Raw genomic sequence first — 15,066 nt, 5'->3', positions numbered from 1 at the left:
ATACCTCGGAATAAGTATAACAAAACAATGACAAAATATATATGACCAAAATTTTAAAACTTGGCTGAAGTATATAAATGGAAGCTTGACTAAAAGGAGAGTATATAATACTCAAATACGACGGCTCACTCTTTTAAATATTTCACTTGCCTCTCAAATTAAATTTTTAAATTGAATGCAATTTAAATAAAAGTACAAATTCTTTTGGAGAAAGGAAACTTGATAATCTATAAGCATAAATCCATAATACTATCCAAATTTATTTTTAAAAGAGAAACGGAGGTAAGGAACACCCTACAGATGCCTACAGATGTTAAAATATATATTCATAAAGCCAGAGAAATTAAAACATTCTGTTGAAATAACTAAAAAACAGAACTGAACTTATTATATAAGTGCCATTATATAATTCAATGAGAAAAGGATGGTGTTTGCCACATATATTTAGATGAGGTGCTCTAGTGGCAGTTCTGGTTTGCTTTGAGACCTTGGACAACTGGCTTTTCTTAATCAAAAATGCAGTTTCCTAGACAATGCAGATGAAATAGACAACTTCCTAGAAAGGCATCAACAACCAACATTGACTCAAGAAGAAATAGATGACCTCAACAAACCAATCACAAGTAAAGAGATTGACTCAGTCATCAAGAAGCTTCCCCAAAAAAGTCCAGAACCAGATGGCTTCACATGTGAATTCTACCAAGCATTCAGAAAGAATTTGTTCCAATCCTGTTCAAATGCTTCAAAAAAATTGAAGAGGAGGGAACACTACCTAACTCATTCTATGAAGCCAACATCACCATCATACCAAAGGCAGACAAAGATAATATAAGAAAAGAAAATTACAGCCAAATCTCTTTAATGAATATAGACACAAAAATCCTCAACAAAATACTTGCAAATTGAAACCAGCAGCATATTAAAAGAATTATATATCATGACCAATTCCAGGTATGCAAGGCTGGTTCAACATAAGAAAATCAATTCATGTAATACACCATATCAATAGGTCAAAGCGGAAAAAACACATGATCATCTCAATTGATGCAGCAACAGCATTTAACAAAGTTCAACATCTGTTCTAGTTTGCTAGCTGCCAGAATGCAACACACCAGAGATGGATTGGCTTTTAATAAAACGGGATTTATTTCATTAGTTCTTCAGAGGAATGGCAGCTAACTTTCAACTGGAGTTCTTTCTTACGTAGGAAGGCACAAGGTGATCTCTGCTGACCTTCTCTCCAGGCCTCTGGGTTCCAACAACTTTCCCTGGGGTGACTTCTTTCTGTATCCCCAAAGGCCAGGGCTGAGCTGCGAGTGCTGAGATAAGGTATGCTGAGCTGCTCTGGCTGTACTACTTGAGCTCTCTCATTTAAGCACCAGCCAATTAAATCAATCATTCATTCACTGCAGCAGGCATGCCTCCTAGCCGACTGCAGATGTAATCAGCAACAGATGAGTTCACATGCCATTGGCTCATGCCCACAGCAACAGAACTAGGTGCCTTCACCTGGTCAAGTTGACCCCTGGATCTAACTACCACAGCATCCTTTCTTGATTTCAAAGGATAGGAATAGAAGGGAACTTCCTCAACATGATAAAGGGAATATATGATAAACTCACAACTAAAGACTGAAAGCTTTCCCTCTTAACATCAGGAATAAGACAAGGATGCCCACTGTCACCATTGTTATACTCAACATTGTGCTGGAAGTTCTAGCCAGTGCAATTAGACAAGAAAAAGAAATAAAAGGCATCCAAATTGGAAAGGAAGAAGTCAAATTCTCACTGATGGCAGATAACACATACTATATGTTGAAAATCCTGTAAAATCTACAGCAAAGCTACTACAGCTAATAAGCCTGGTTTGTTAAAATCACTCATTTGGCTTCTTCATATGATAATGTAATTATATAATTATCATATAATTTATACAATATATGTTACTTTATGTATGTGTAATATACATAATATAAATGTATGTATAGCACTTTTTTCTTTTTTTTTTATTTAATTTTATTTATTTTTGCACAGCACTGTTAATACATACAAGTATTAGTACTGTTCCAGTTTGGGATTTCTAGGTTAAACTTGCTTTACTATATATCTCTTTCACAATCAAGCCTTTGAATTTTTTTTAATTTTTTTAAATTTTTATTAATAAAATCAATCAACATATAATATGAACATTCTTTTTTATCACATAGTTGTATATTCATCATGATCATTTTTTAGAACATTTGCATCAATTCAGAAAAAGAAAGCAGAAAAAAAAATCCATACATACCATACCCCTTACCCCTCCCATTCATTGATCACTAGCATTTCAATCTACTAAACTTATTTTGACATTTGTTCCCCCTATTATTTATTTATTTTTAATCCATATGTTTTACTCATCTGCCCATAAGGTAGATAAAAGAAGCATCAGACAAAAGGTTTACACAATCACACAGTCACGCTGCAAAAGCTGTATCATTATACAATCATCTTCAAGAAACATGACTACTGGAACACAGCTCTGCATTTTCAGGCAGTTCCCTCCAGCCTCTCTGTTAAGCCTTAACTAAAAAGGTGATATCTATTTAATGCGTAAGAATAACCTCCAGGATAACCTCTCAACTGTGTTTGGAATCTCTCAGCCACTGACACTTTATTTGGTCTCATTTCTCTCTTCCCCCTTTGGTCAAGAAGGTTTTCTCAACCCCTTGGTGCTGAGTCTCAGCTCATTCTAGGATTTCTGTCCCAAGTTGCCAGGAAGATCCACACCCCTGGGAGTCATGTCCCACGTAGAGAGGGGGAGGGCAGTGAGTTTATTTATTGTGTTGGCTGGAGAGAGAGGCCACATCTGAGCAACAAAAGAGGTTCTCTTGGGGGTGACTCTTACGCCTAATTTTAAGTAAAGCCTTTGAATTTTAACAAGAAAACTAGTGCATTGTTTTCCTATTTAACACTACTGTGATACAATTATGCTTAGTTTGCTATAATCGTAGAAAAAAAGACAAATCTTCATTTAAAAATTAATCTTTCATCACCTCCACATTAGTTTTGGAGGATTAGTTTCCATCGAAGAGAGAAAAGTCAAGTTTTAGACACTGAAGTAACCTCTTTCTGAATTTTAGAAATACAATGTACACAGGCAGCATGATAATTACATAAATATCCCAGGACTTTCTTCTGTCAAATATTACTTTATCTCAATAATTTGATTAAGAGTATATCTCTTGATTTTTCCTTATAAATGGCTTCATTTATAAATGGTTATTATAAATGGGACATGTTCATTTTTTAAGAATTAAACATTAAAAAGGGGCAATCACTTATAAAACAAACAAAAAAAAGCACACATTTCCCAAGCTGTAAAATGGTTATACCAGCCGGGCCCCGTAGAGACTCACTGTACGGACAATTACAGGCAATTAAAGGCAATGCACCTAACAAGGGGGGAGAGAAGGTAACATAAGGAAAGCAGACCTCACCGCTCCTAGTAAAGGCTCAGGAAACCTTAAGGACTGTTATTAAATGATGTTGGATAAATACTGGCTAAGAGTTGGAGAAAAATCTAGATCACTCTCCTATCAACTCAGGTGGAATAAAGATTTTAATGAAAACACAAAGTCATAAATGTCTCTGAAGGAAACTTAGCCTTGTATTTGCTTGAAGAAAGAACGTGCTCCCTTGGGGTGGTACACACTTCTCAAATTACTGGACCAACTCAGTAAAGGGTGCAATGAAAATATTCAGTATCGTCATTTAGCATTTTAAGGAAACCTTCTGGAGTACCTGATTCAGAAGGTATTCCAAAAAAAAAACAAACAGAAAGGCTTATTCTTGACCAGCCTTCACCTCGTGAGGGCAGGAGCTCTGGGGAAAAATGACCTCTAGCAGGTCTGGCCTCTGTATTTTATCTGCTGACACAAGTGGACAGACCATGAGTTACCGGCTGCACATTCCTTGGCTAAAATGAATCACACTGAACTAAAATCTAGAACGCAAGTGACTCACAGGCAGGGAAGTTGTTTACCTTACAGAATGCTTCACCTCAAACCTCAAATATCTGTGGACTGAGAACTAATCCAGGTGCTAATCGAACTGACTTTCTCTAAGGAAAAAGGGTTATTTTGATTATTTTGTCTGGACTTGACTTACTTATTTTTCTCAACATTTTTTTGTTGTGAAATAGAATATATATACAAAAAAGCAATAAATTTCGAAGCACATTGTAACAAGTAGCTATAGAACGGCTTTCAGAGTGTGGTGTGTATTACAGTTTCACAATTTTAGGTCTTTCCTGCTAAGTGGAGACTAAATTAACACCAATACAATGATTCAGTAGTCAAACTCATTTGTTATATTATGTCTCCCATCAGAACTCCTCCTTCTCTGATCCGTCTCCCACTCTTTAGGGATATTTAGGTTTTGCCCATTCTAACTTTTTCATGTTAGAAAAGGGTATTGATATTGACTGGTGGATGTTCTGGAGAGGCTGGCCCCTCTGAGTTCCAGGACTTATCTGGCCTACGAACCATCTGTAGGTTGTAGGTTTCTGGAAAGTAAACTTAGTGTGTGAAGATATTGTAGAATCTCAGATAGAGCCCTAGGTGTTCTCCTGGGTTGACAGGAGGGTTCAGGTTGGAGTTTGGCAAACCAAGGTAATTAGCAATATTTTAGCTGAAGCTTGCATAAGAGTAACCTCCAGAATAGCCTCTTGACTCTCTCTGAACTCTCTTAGCCCTGATACCTTATTTTTTTAAACTTTTTTTATTGTATAATATAGCATATATACAAAGCAAAGAAAGAAAAAGCAATAGTTTTCAAAACACTCTTCAACAAGTAGTCCAGGACAGATCCGAGAGTCTGTCATGGGCTACCATATGATCCTCTCAGATTTTTCCTTCTAGCTGCTCCAGAATATAGGAGGCTAGAAGGAATAAACATATTTTTTATCATCACAACTGACTTTTTTCTTTTTTTTTTTTTGAAAAATAACATATATACAAAAAAGCAATAAATTTCAAAGCACAACACCACAATTAGTTGTAGAACATATTTCAGAGTTTGGCTTTGGTTACAATTCTACAATTTCAGGTTTTTACTTCTAGCTGCTTGAAGATACTGGAAACTAAAGGAGATATCAATTTAATGATTCAGCATTCGTATTCATTTACTAAATCCTATCTTAATATAACTCCACCATCACCTCTGATCTTTCTATCCCTCTCTTTAGGGGTATTTGGGCTATGGCCATTCTAACTTTTTCATGTTGGAAGGGTCTGTCAATTAATATGGGGTAGGGAAATGGAACTATCTGATGTTCTGGAGAGGCTGGGCCCCCTAGGTTTCAGGACTTACTTGGTCCAGGGACCCATCTGGAGGTTGTAAGTCTCTGGAAAGTTACTCTAGTGCCTGGAACCCTTGTGAAATCTTATATATTGTCCTAGGTGTTCTTTAGGATTGGCTGGAATGGTCCTGGTTGGAGTTTGGCAAGTAATGATAGGTAGCAATGCGTAATTGAAGCTTGCGTAAGAGCAACCTCCAGAGTAGCCTCTTAACTCTACTTGAACTCTCTCAGCCACTGACACTTTATTAGTTATACTTCTTCTCCCCGTTTTGGTCAGGATGGAATTGTTGATCCCACAGTGCCAGGGACAGGCACACCCCTGGGAGTCCTCTCCCACATTGCCAGGGAGACTTTCACCCCTGTATACCACGTCCCATGTAGGGGGAGGGGAATGATTTTACTTACAGAGTTGTGCTTAGAGAGAGAGAGGCAACAAAAGAGGTTTTCTGGAAGTAACTCTTAGGCATGCCTATAGTAGGCTTAGCTTCTCTACTACAGAAATAAGCATCACAAGAGCAAGCCTCAATATCAAGGTCTTGGCCTACTGACTTGAGAGTCCCCAATGTTTGACACAGTATCAGGGGTTTCCTCCATGGTAAAGTTTAATAGTTCCATATTGTTTCTCCAGTTCCTCAGGGAACTTTCCCCATACTTTTTAATTATGTGCTCAAAATACTCTGAGATGTACCCAGGCATTACATTAAACCATACAGAATTACAAGCCCTCGTTCCCATTCTGGGCTCCATGTCTTTGGGCTGTTTAAAGGAACTATCCAGACAGGTTGAGTTAGATTATGTGCTATAGAAAATTTAGGTTTTGGACAAAATAAACCTCTCTTCCTTTGATCTAACACAGTAGGTGAAGTTCTAAAACACAGACAATGTCCTCCTCACCCCTGTATTCTGATTCAGCTTAGTTCTGACCCGACTGGCCTCGTTCTCATCTCTAATTGAAGCCTGATCTTCTTTTCAGTTTCTTTACCAGTTTTTCTATGTAGCCACGCTGACTTTCACACCTGCAGAGCTCCCACTCCAAGTCCCAGGTGTCACACAGGCAGCCAGAGTCTCAGGGAGATACCAGGTCATACACAGATAGCACAGCAGGACTCGGCTTATTTTAACCAGCAAACCGGTGAGTGTTTGAGAGTCAGTATTTATGTAAGCAGCTTGAACTCTTAACCCCAGAGAGAAACGTCCACCTTATCATCGTCCAGGTCACAGCTCCATTTACAGTGTCCTTTCTCTTCCTTACCGAGAAAAAGCAATGCTTGTGGGGTACCCAAGAAGCTAACATTTTTCAATTTTATTTATATTTTGGCTTATTTTTCTGTTGGAGTTGATTTGGGAGAAGCAGAATGAAGGACAAAGGCTTCCCCCAGACTTTGGTCAAAAAGCCGGCCATGGACCCCTGCTCCTTGCTGACCAGCCGTGAGTGGGGGGTCACCCCTCAGCCTCTAGGACTCTTCACCTGCACAGGCCACCCCACTTCAGGGTCAGGCCAGGGGTCCACCCGGTAATGAAGTAAAGCTTCTGGCACACAGGAGGACTCACCCCAAACAGCTTCCTCCACCACCTGCCCCTCCTCTGCCTCCCAGACGCTCTTTTCACAATGTTTTTCTCCTTTTGATAAATGAAGCAGGATGTAATTGGGCAAATTTCCACTTTCATTCAAAACTACCTATGGTCATTTAAAAACACAGATGGAACAAAAAAGGAAACAATATATGCATCACCCAGTTTACCCCTAACTGAGAGAGCACCACCGCTGGCATTCGGGGGAATGAACCTCCCAAAGCACTGCACTTTCCTTTTTATATCCATGTAGATGAATTGGGAAAAAAATGAAAGCATAATCTACACACTACTTTTCTACAAAATAAAATTTTATAGATAAAAATATTTTTTGAATGCAGATAAATAAAAATAAAATTTTATAGATAAAACATTTTGTGAAAATTTTGCAAGTTATCATTTAAAAATTGCACATAGTATTCTATTTTGTCCTTTGTATTATTTTTTAACAGTTTTTATTGTGAAATATATACATATTAAAAAAAGCAACAAATTTCAAAGGACATTCCAACAAGATGTTATAGAACAGATTTCAGACTTTGGTATGGGTTACAGCTCCACAATTTCAGGTTTTTCCTTCTAGTTGCTCCAAGTCTCTGAAAACTAAAAAGAAATATCAGTATAATGATTCAGCAGTCATATTCATTTGTTTTAAACCCTAACTTCTCTGTTATGAGTCCTTCTTCTCCTCTGATCCTTCTCCCAATCTTTAGGGATATTTAGGTTTTGCCCATTCTAATTTTTTTCACGTTGAAAAGGGGTGTTGACAATATGGGGTAGGGGGATGGAACTAGTTGATGTTCTGGAGAGGCTGGTCCCTCTGGGTTTCAGAATTTATGTGGCCTAGGAACCCATCTGAAGGCTTTAGGTTTCTGAAAAGTAAACTTAGTATGTGCAACCTCTGTAGGGTCTCCGAGCCCCAGGGGTTCTTTAGGGTTAACAGCAATGATGTTGGCTGGGGGTTGGCAAACCGTGGCAATTAGCAATATCTGACTGAGGCTTGCATGAGTAGGTGCTACATTCGCCTGTATGCTCTACTGAACTCTCTCAGCCACCGATACCTTATTTTGTTACACTTCTTTCCCCCCTTTTTGGTCAGGATGGCACTGCTGATCCCATGGTGCCAGGGCCAGGCTCATCCCTGGGAGTCACAGCCCACATTACCAGGGAGACTTTCAGCCCTGGATGTATATTATTTTTATTTTCAAACAACCCAATGATGGTTACTGTAGTTAAACCTACTAATATGCTCATGGATTGTTTCCTTAAAATTAATTTCTGGAAACAGAACTGTTGGGACAAAGGATATACAAGTGGTAGGCTTTTGTATAAAAATGGCCAAACCACCCTCTAAAAAAACGTGTCTATATTACTCTCCCACTAGCAAGGTATTCCCTTGTACTCTCCCCAGTTCATTTCTGATTTGATTTTTTGAAGCTTAGAAATTACTAACCATGCAGAGTTGTTGTTGGAGGTGATGAAAAAGTTGGGAGGGGAGGTAATGGATTTGGGAATTCTTCTTGAAGAATTGACCTCTTCATCATTATGTAATGTCCCTCTTTCTCCCTGATAACTTTCCTTGCTCAGAAATTGATCTGCTTTGTTTGAAATTAATACAACTCCTTGCACTTTCTTTTGATTAATATTAGCATGGAATATCTTTCTCCACTGCTTTAATTATAATCCATATCTATATTTAAAGGATTTCTTATAGCCAACATATAGCTGTGTCTTGTTATTTTATTCACTCCAATAGTCTGTCTTGTCACTGGTATATCTAAACCATTCACATCTAAGGTGATTACTGATACAGTTGGATTGTACTCAGGGATGTTTGTTTCAGAGTAACTTGTTGACATCCTCACTATTTTTTTTTTTTGTATGCTGTATGGTGGGGTCACATTTCATTATTTTTCCATGTGGGTATCCTGTTATTACAGCACCATTTGTTGAATTTTTTGTTTGTTTGTTTGGGAAGTACATGGACCTGGAATCGAACCTGGGTCTCCTGCATGGCAGGTGAGAAATCTACCACTGAACTACCCGTGCACCCCTGCCATCCTTATGTCTTAATGACTGGACTTTCTAAGCAAATATAACTCTAACATTCTAGACTCCAAACCCCGTTCTTTCCTTTGGAACAACTGCTTTATATAACAAATTTATACCACATTCTCAATATTTTTACTTAAAAAAAAGGGGGGGTAGATAGATTTTGCAGCCAGTGTAGATGAAAAAGTCAACAGTGACAAAGTTGCACACAACAATGGAGAGAAAAAAGTGCCAACAGGGCGGGCCGCGGTGGCTCAGCGGGCAAGAGTGCTTGCCTGCCATGCCGGAGGACCCCGGTTCGATTCCCGGCCCCAGCCCATGTAAAAAAAAAACAAACAAACAAACAAAAAATAATAAAATAAAAAAATACTTAAAAAAAAAAAAAAAAAAAAAAAAAGCTGCGAAAAGTGCCAACAGTCCACCGAAGTAGAAAAACAGCCCCAAATCCCTTCTCGGGACTTGCAGTCTGCCGAGCCCTGAGAAATGAAAAGGTTTCTCACTCTATGGGTCTCTCTGTTTTGTGCCTCAGGTGCTCTCTGGCTCTTCAGTAATGTGGGGCCAGGAAATTGGGGTTGTTCAGATTATAAAATATGAATGCTGGGGAGGGAGGTATGCTACATGGGATATGCGAGATCTGATTCCCTTCTATTAAGATAGGTCTAGGACTCTATTGCTGCTCTCTTTTCCACTCCCACTTCCCAATATTTATTACTTTAATCTAAGGATTATAAACTTGATGATTACACGTAATTGGAGTGGGGGTAAGATCTTGGCTTTTAGGAATTTTTATGCCTTTTATATTCATGCTTATAATCACATTTTCAAAGGGTATGTATTTTTAATTTCATGTTTTGTTAGTTACAATCATCACTACCAATTATAAAGCGACTGCTTCTATACCTGAGGACTGGATTTTATTGTGCCTCACTTAAACAAGAATATCAGAGGCGGGATGAGATGGTGGCATGGGGGTTTGTGGAATTCAGTTAGTCCTCTAGAGCAGCGGGTAAATATTCAGCAGCTGCCCATAACAATGGTTTAGGGGGCATCCGCAACTGAACACACATCGTACACTGGTCTGCAATGGGTGGGAGGGCCAGAGATCACACCACAACCCACCGCCCTCCCCGCTTCATGGGTCACAACTTTCGGGGTGTAAGTCTCCCTAGCAACGTGGAACAGGACTCCCGGGGAGGAGCCTGGCCCTGGCAACGTGGGACAGGACTCCCGGGGAGGAGCCTGGCCCTGGCAACGTGGGACAGGACTCCCGGGGAGGAGCCTGGCCCTGGCAACGTGGGACAGGACTCCCGGGGAGGAGCCTGGCCCTGGCAAGGTGGGACAGGACTCCCGGGGAGGAGCCTGGCCCTGGCAAGGTGGGACAGGACTCCCGGGGAGGAGCCTGGCCCTGGCAACGTGGGACAGGACTCCCGGGGAGGAGCCTGGCCCTGGCAAGGTGGGACAGGACTCCCGGGGAGGAGCCTGGCCCTGGCAAGGTGGGACAGGACTCCCGGGGAGGAGCCTGGCCCTGGCAAGGTGGGACAGGACTCCCGGGGAGGAGCCTGGCCCTGGCAAGGTGGGACAGGACTCCCAGGGAGGAGCCTGGCCCTGGCAAGGTGAGACAGGACTCCCAGGGAGGAGCCTGGCCCTGGCAACGTGGGAATGAGACAGCCTTCTTGACAGAGAAGGAGGGAGAGAAATGAAACAAAATAAAGTTTCAATGGCTGGGGCATTTCAAGTAGGGTTGCGAGGTCATTCTGGAGGTTATTATGCATTACATAGATATTCCTTTTAAGTTTTTAGTGGATTAGAACAGCTAGAAGGAAATACCTAAAACTGAAATTTCAGTAGCTGTAAATTCTTGAAGATAACGGTATAACTATTGAGCTCTTAAGGTCTGTCTGTGTGATTGTGAGAACCTTGAGACTGACACTCCCTCTATCCAGTGTAAGGACAGATGAGTAAGAAAAAAAAATAAACAGTGAGGGTGGTGCGATGCTTTGGGTGTTCTTTTTACTTTTATATTTTATTTTCTCTAAAAACATATACAGAGTTCCTATTTGGAATGAGAGAAAGGTTTTGGTAATGGATGGTGGTGATGGTAGCACGACACTATGGACATAATTAACACCCCTGAAATATATATCTCAGTGTGGTTAAAAAGGAAACGTTGTATTGTATATATGGTAATAGGGTAATAATTTTTAAAAATCCATGAAACTAGACTATTTAAACAGTGAAGCCTAAGTTAAACCATAGACTATAGTTAAAAGCACAATTATAAAAATGTGTTTTCACCAATTGTAATAAATGTACCACACCAACACAAGGTGCTAATAATAGGGAGGTGTGCCAGTTTGAAACTGTTGTGTACCCCAGAAAAGCCATGCTCTTTAATCCTGTTTCAATATTGCTGGGTGGGACATTTTGATTAAGTAGCTTCCATGGAGATGTGACCCACCCAATTGTGGGTGGTAGCTTTTGATTAGGTAGTTTCCATGGAAATGTATCTCCACCCATTCAAGGTGGGGTTGCTTATTGGAGTCCTTTAAGAGGGAACCATTTTGGAAAAAGCTTCAAAGCTCACACAGCCAGAGACCTTTGGAGATAAAGAAAGAAAATGCCCCAGGGGAAGCCTTTTTAAATGAGAGGCCTGGAGAGAAAACTAGCAGATACCACAATGTGCTTTCCCAGCCAAAAGAGGTGTTCCCAACCCATCAGTCTTTCTTGAGCCAGGGTATGTTTCTCTGGATGCCTTGGTTTGGACATTTTTAAGCCTTAGAATTGTAAACTTGTAAATTAATAAATTCCCTTTTTAAAAACTGTTCCATTTCTGATATATTGCATTATGGCAGCAATGCAATATATCATCTTTATCAAACCAATACATGGGCATTTAGGAATCCTGTATTTTATGCATGATTTTTCTGTAAACCCACAATTTCTCTAATAATAATAATTAGAAAAAAGCCCTCCAAGAATATCTCTGCTTTCAGTAAATTTGTTCAGGAACGGAACAAACAAAAGATACCTGTGGCAGTTCATTTCAAGTGTCAATTTGGCTAGGTGACAGTGTCCAGTTGTTTGGACAAATATTGAGCTAGATGTTGCTGGGGAAGTACTCTGTAGGTGGGACGAGTGTCTGCAATCAGTTGACTTTAACTAAAGGAGATCACCTCAAGACTGTGGTTGGCCTCAGCCAAGCAATCGGCTGAAGCCTTAAGAGCAAAGACTGGGGGTTCCAGAGAGAAGACGACATCCTACCTCAAGATTTCACCCTCTACTCTTTGAATTTCCAGCTGCTGGTCTCTACTAAAAGACTCAAGACTTCAACATTATTCTTACCAGAATTTTCAGCTCCTGGTCTGCCCTATGTGGCATCTGGATCTGCCAACTCATACAGCTAGGCAAGCCAGCTGCTTAAAAGAAATCTCTTAAAATAGATGTATATTTCATTAAGATATATATGAGAGATGCATGAGAGTTATATATATGAGAGATATTAAGATACATATGAGAGATATGAGATATGAGATATATATATCTTATATATAGGTTGGGTTTTTTCCTGCAGAGCCCTGACTGATACAGTATGTTTCCTGAGATCTTCTATGTCTGAGAATGTCTCAACTTTGAACCTGAAAAACAACATTTACTTCAAAACTCTGAAGATTTTAATTCCTATGCTGTTCATTGCTGTGGTTAAATCTGCTGGGTGCCCCACCCATCACCTTTTTCATGCTCCTTTGTGGGTAACGTGTTTTAAAGATTTTTCCCCTTTTCTACTTCCTGCAAGCATTTGCCACAATATAGCCAAGTGTTGTGCCTTCTTTCTCTGAATTCTGCCTAAATATGATGGGCTCTTTCAATTTCTAAACTCAACTATGAGTTTAGCTCATGAAAGCTACCCTCTGTGAACTAACTCTGATTCCTGCTTCTATTCCATTGTTTTGGTCTCTTCTCCAAGGACACTTTTGATTCTTAGACTCTTCGTTTACATTCCTACACCTGCCATCTCTCTGTCTCATCATTTTCAGCCCTTCAGCCACCCCATGTATCCTGGGTGTCCAGCTCATCACCTGGCTTTGCATCATGTGGCTTCACCTGAACCTCCACTTGTCTTCCTTGATGGCCCCCAAACGCACAAGCTTAACTATTTCTGTCCTGATGATAAATTCAATTTATTTTATGCCCGAATCCCTGTTTACTGGATATTCTGCTTGATAAAATAATTTTAATATATAATTATATCTTGACGTCCTCTTTCCACATCAAGTTCACTATTGAAAACCCTCTATTTCTTGATTCTGTGGGACCTGAAGAGCCAAAATGATCATTTACCTCTGAACAGGGGTAACGTCAAGACATGTTTGTGGGTTGGCCTGCTAAGTTTGGAAATTAATTCAGCAAAATACCATAACCCTGACCCACTGAACTTGCTGTGGGAAATGAAGACAAAAAAACAGTTATGAAACCCTCATGTGTGTGGTTTAAAATTATGTCATGAGACATAATTCAATAGTTGGTTACTTTTATGTTGTGGTAAAAAAAAAGGGTAAGTAGCGAATTTCATTTATTTTGCTGTTGTTGAGTTTCTTTTAAATTCAAAAGGGGAAACTATAAGTTGGAAGAATTAGTATAGGCATCAGGATTTACTACTGACAAGCTAAATCTTCTTCACACTGTACAGGTTCTCTCCAAACAAATGTTTGACTATGATAATCACAAAATGGGACACACTCTGATTTAAGGCTCTGCATTTGTTATAATGAGAGGCTAAGTTCAATTCTCTCAAAATTTCTACTTTACTATCCAGGGTTCTTGGTATTAACCCTTTACACTAAAACATTATATAATCATAATAATTACATTTTAATCCAGTTTACGATTACTTCCCTTGCTTATAAAATTTCTCCATCTCTTTCCAGCCTTACACCTGCTTAGCTCTGTTTCAGGTGAAGAACTTCCCGACATTGAGACATTATCTGTATTTTTAAAATTCCATTCGTATCTCTACCTTCTTGGAAACAAAGATGTACCCTATTCAAAATAATGTATTCCTTTAATACGTAAGCATTTGGGACTGTATTTCATGCTATTAATACATTTTGACACTATAATATGGACCAAACCTCTCTTGGTACAATTAAACTTTCCAACACACCTGTGCCAAATCCAACTACCATTTAATAAGTAATTTTGAAAAATATGTTAAGACACCTCATTACCACACAATACCTTAAGAGCTCAAATGGATAAACAGCATAAGTGAAAAAGGGTCCAATCTACTAGTGAATACCAATCCAAGAGGAGACGAGGTCACTTATTGCAGGAGCTATTATTCCTGCCATCCGCCTCCAGGAAATAGTCATTCCAAAAACAAAACAAAACGTTTTCAGGCTCCGCACTATTTCTGTTTCAATCAGGCAGTTCTAGTGACTCAATCTTGCCATAACATCTTTTATCAGTATCTTAACTGCTGTATGCATCCCTCTAAGTGTCAGGAGACGGCAAGGACTGATTACCCAAGGCATGTGAGGAGCGCCGACAAATCTAATTCAACAAGCAAAAATATCATTGTGTCAAAACAGGCTTCCTTAACTCAGGCAGATGATGGCCACAGACACGGAATAATTACCCACGGGTATGAATGAGTTTCTTGTATGTTGATTATAGAACTACACACTTGCCCGAGATTATTTTTTTTTTTTGCTGTCTCTTTTAGTCCATCATTTTATTTAGTGTTCGATAGTTTCAGATAAATATTAATATTAAAGCAGCTATAAAATGTGTGATACAAAAACGATGAAGAAGAATGTAAACCTCCCCGGCAGTTTCCGTGTGCAGAGGGAGCCACCAGCAACATGTCGGTGTTCGGCTTTCCTTTCTCTGCAAACACGCCGTCTCTGGAGCCCACGAGCTTCCATTTCCTCTGTGCTCTCTGGAGCACTTGCTTGACTCCACGGGTTCACCTCACACCTCAAAGTCCCGACATCCAGGCCTGTCCCCCGAGACCGAGTCCCCTCCTGGCAAAGCCACTGGACGTCCACGGTCACCCCAGACCACGCCCCATGGTCACCTCAGGCTGTGCCCCTCCAGACACAA

The 15,066-nt window shown here is 39.8% G+C and overlaps 1 protein-coding gene across 7 annotated transcripts in view; it reads right to left on the bottom strand.

Moving 5' to 3' along the window:
* The window catches only part of NCOA7 (nuclear receptor coactivator 7), a 172,141-nt gene that overhangs the window by 77,231 nt on the left and 79,844 nt on the right, over window positions 1-15,066 (bottom strand). The window lies entirely within an intron of this gene.

Source organism: Tamandua tetradactyla, chromosome 5 (assembly GCF_023851605.1).
Source record: "Tamandua tetradactyla isolate mTamTet1 chromosome 5, mTamTet1.pri, whole genome shotgun sequence".
Taxonomy (NCBI): Eukaryota; Metazoa; Chordata; class Mammalia; order Pilosa; family Myrmecophagidae; genus Tamandua; species Tamandua tetradactyla.
Note: the sequence above shows the minus strand (reverse complement) of the source record. Positions and strands in the feature narration are given on the sequence as shown.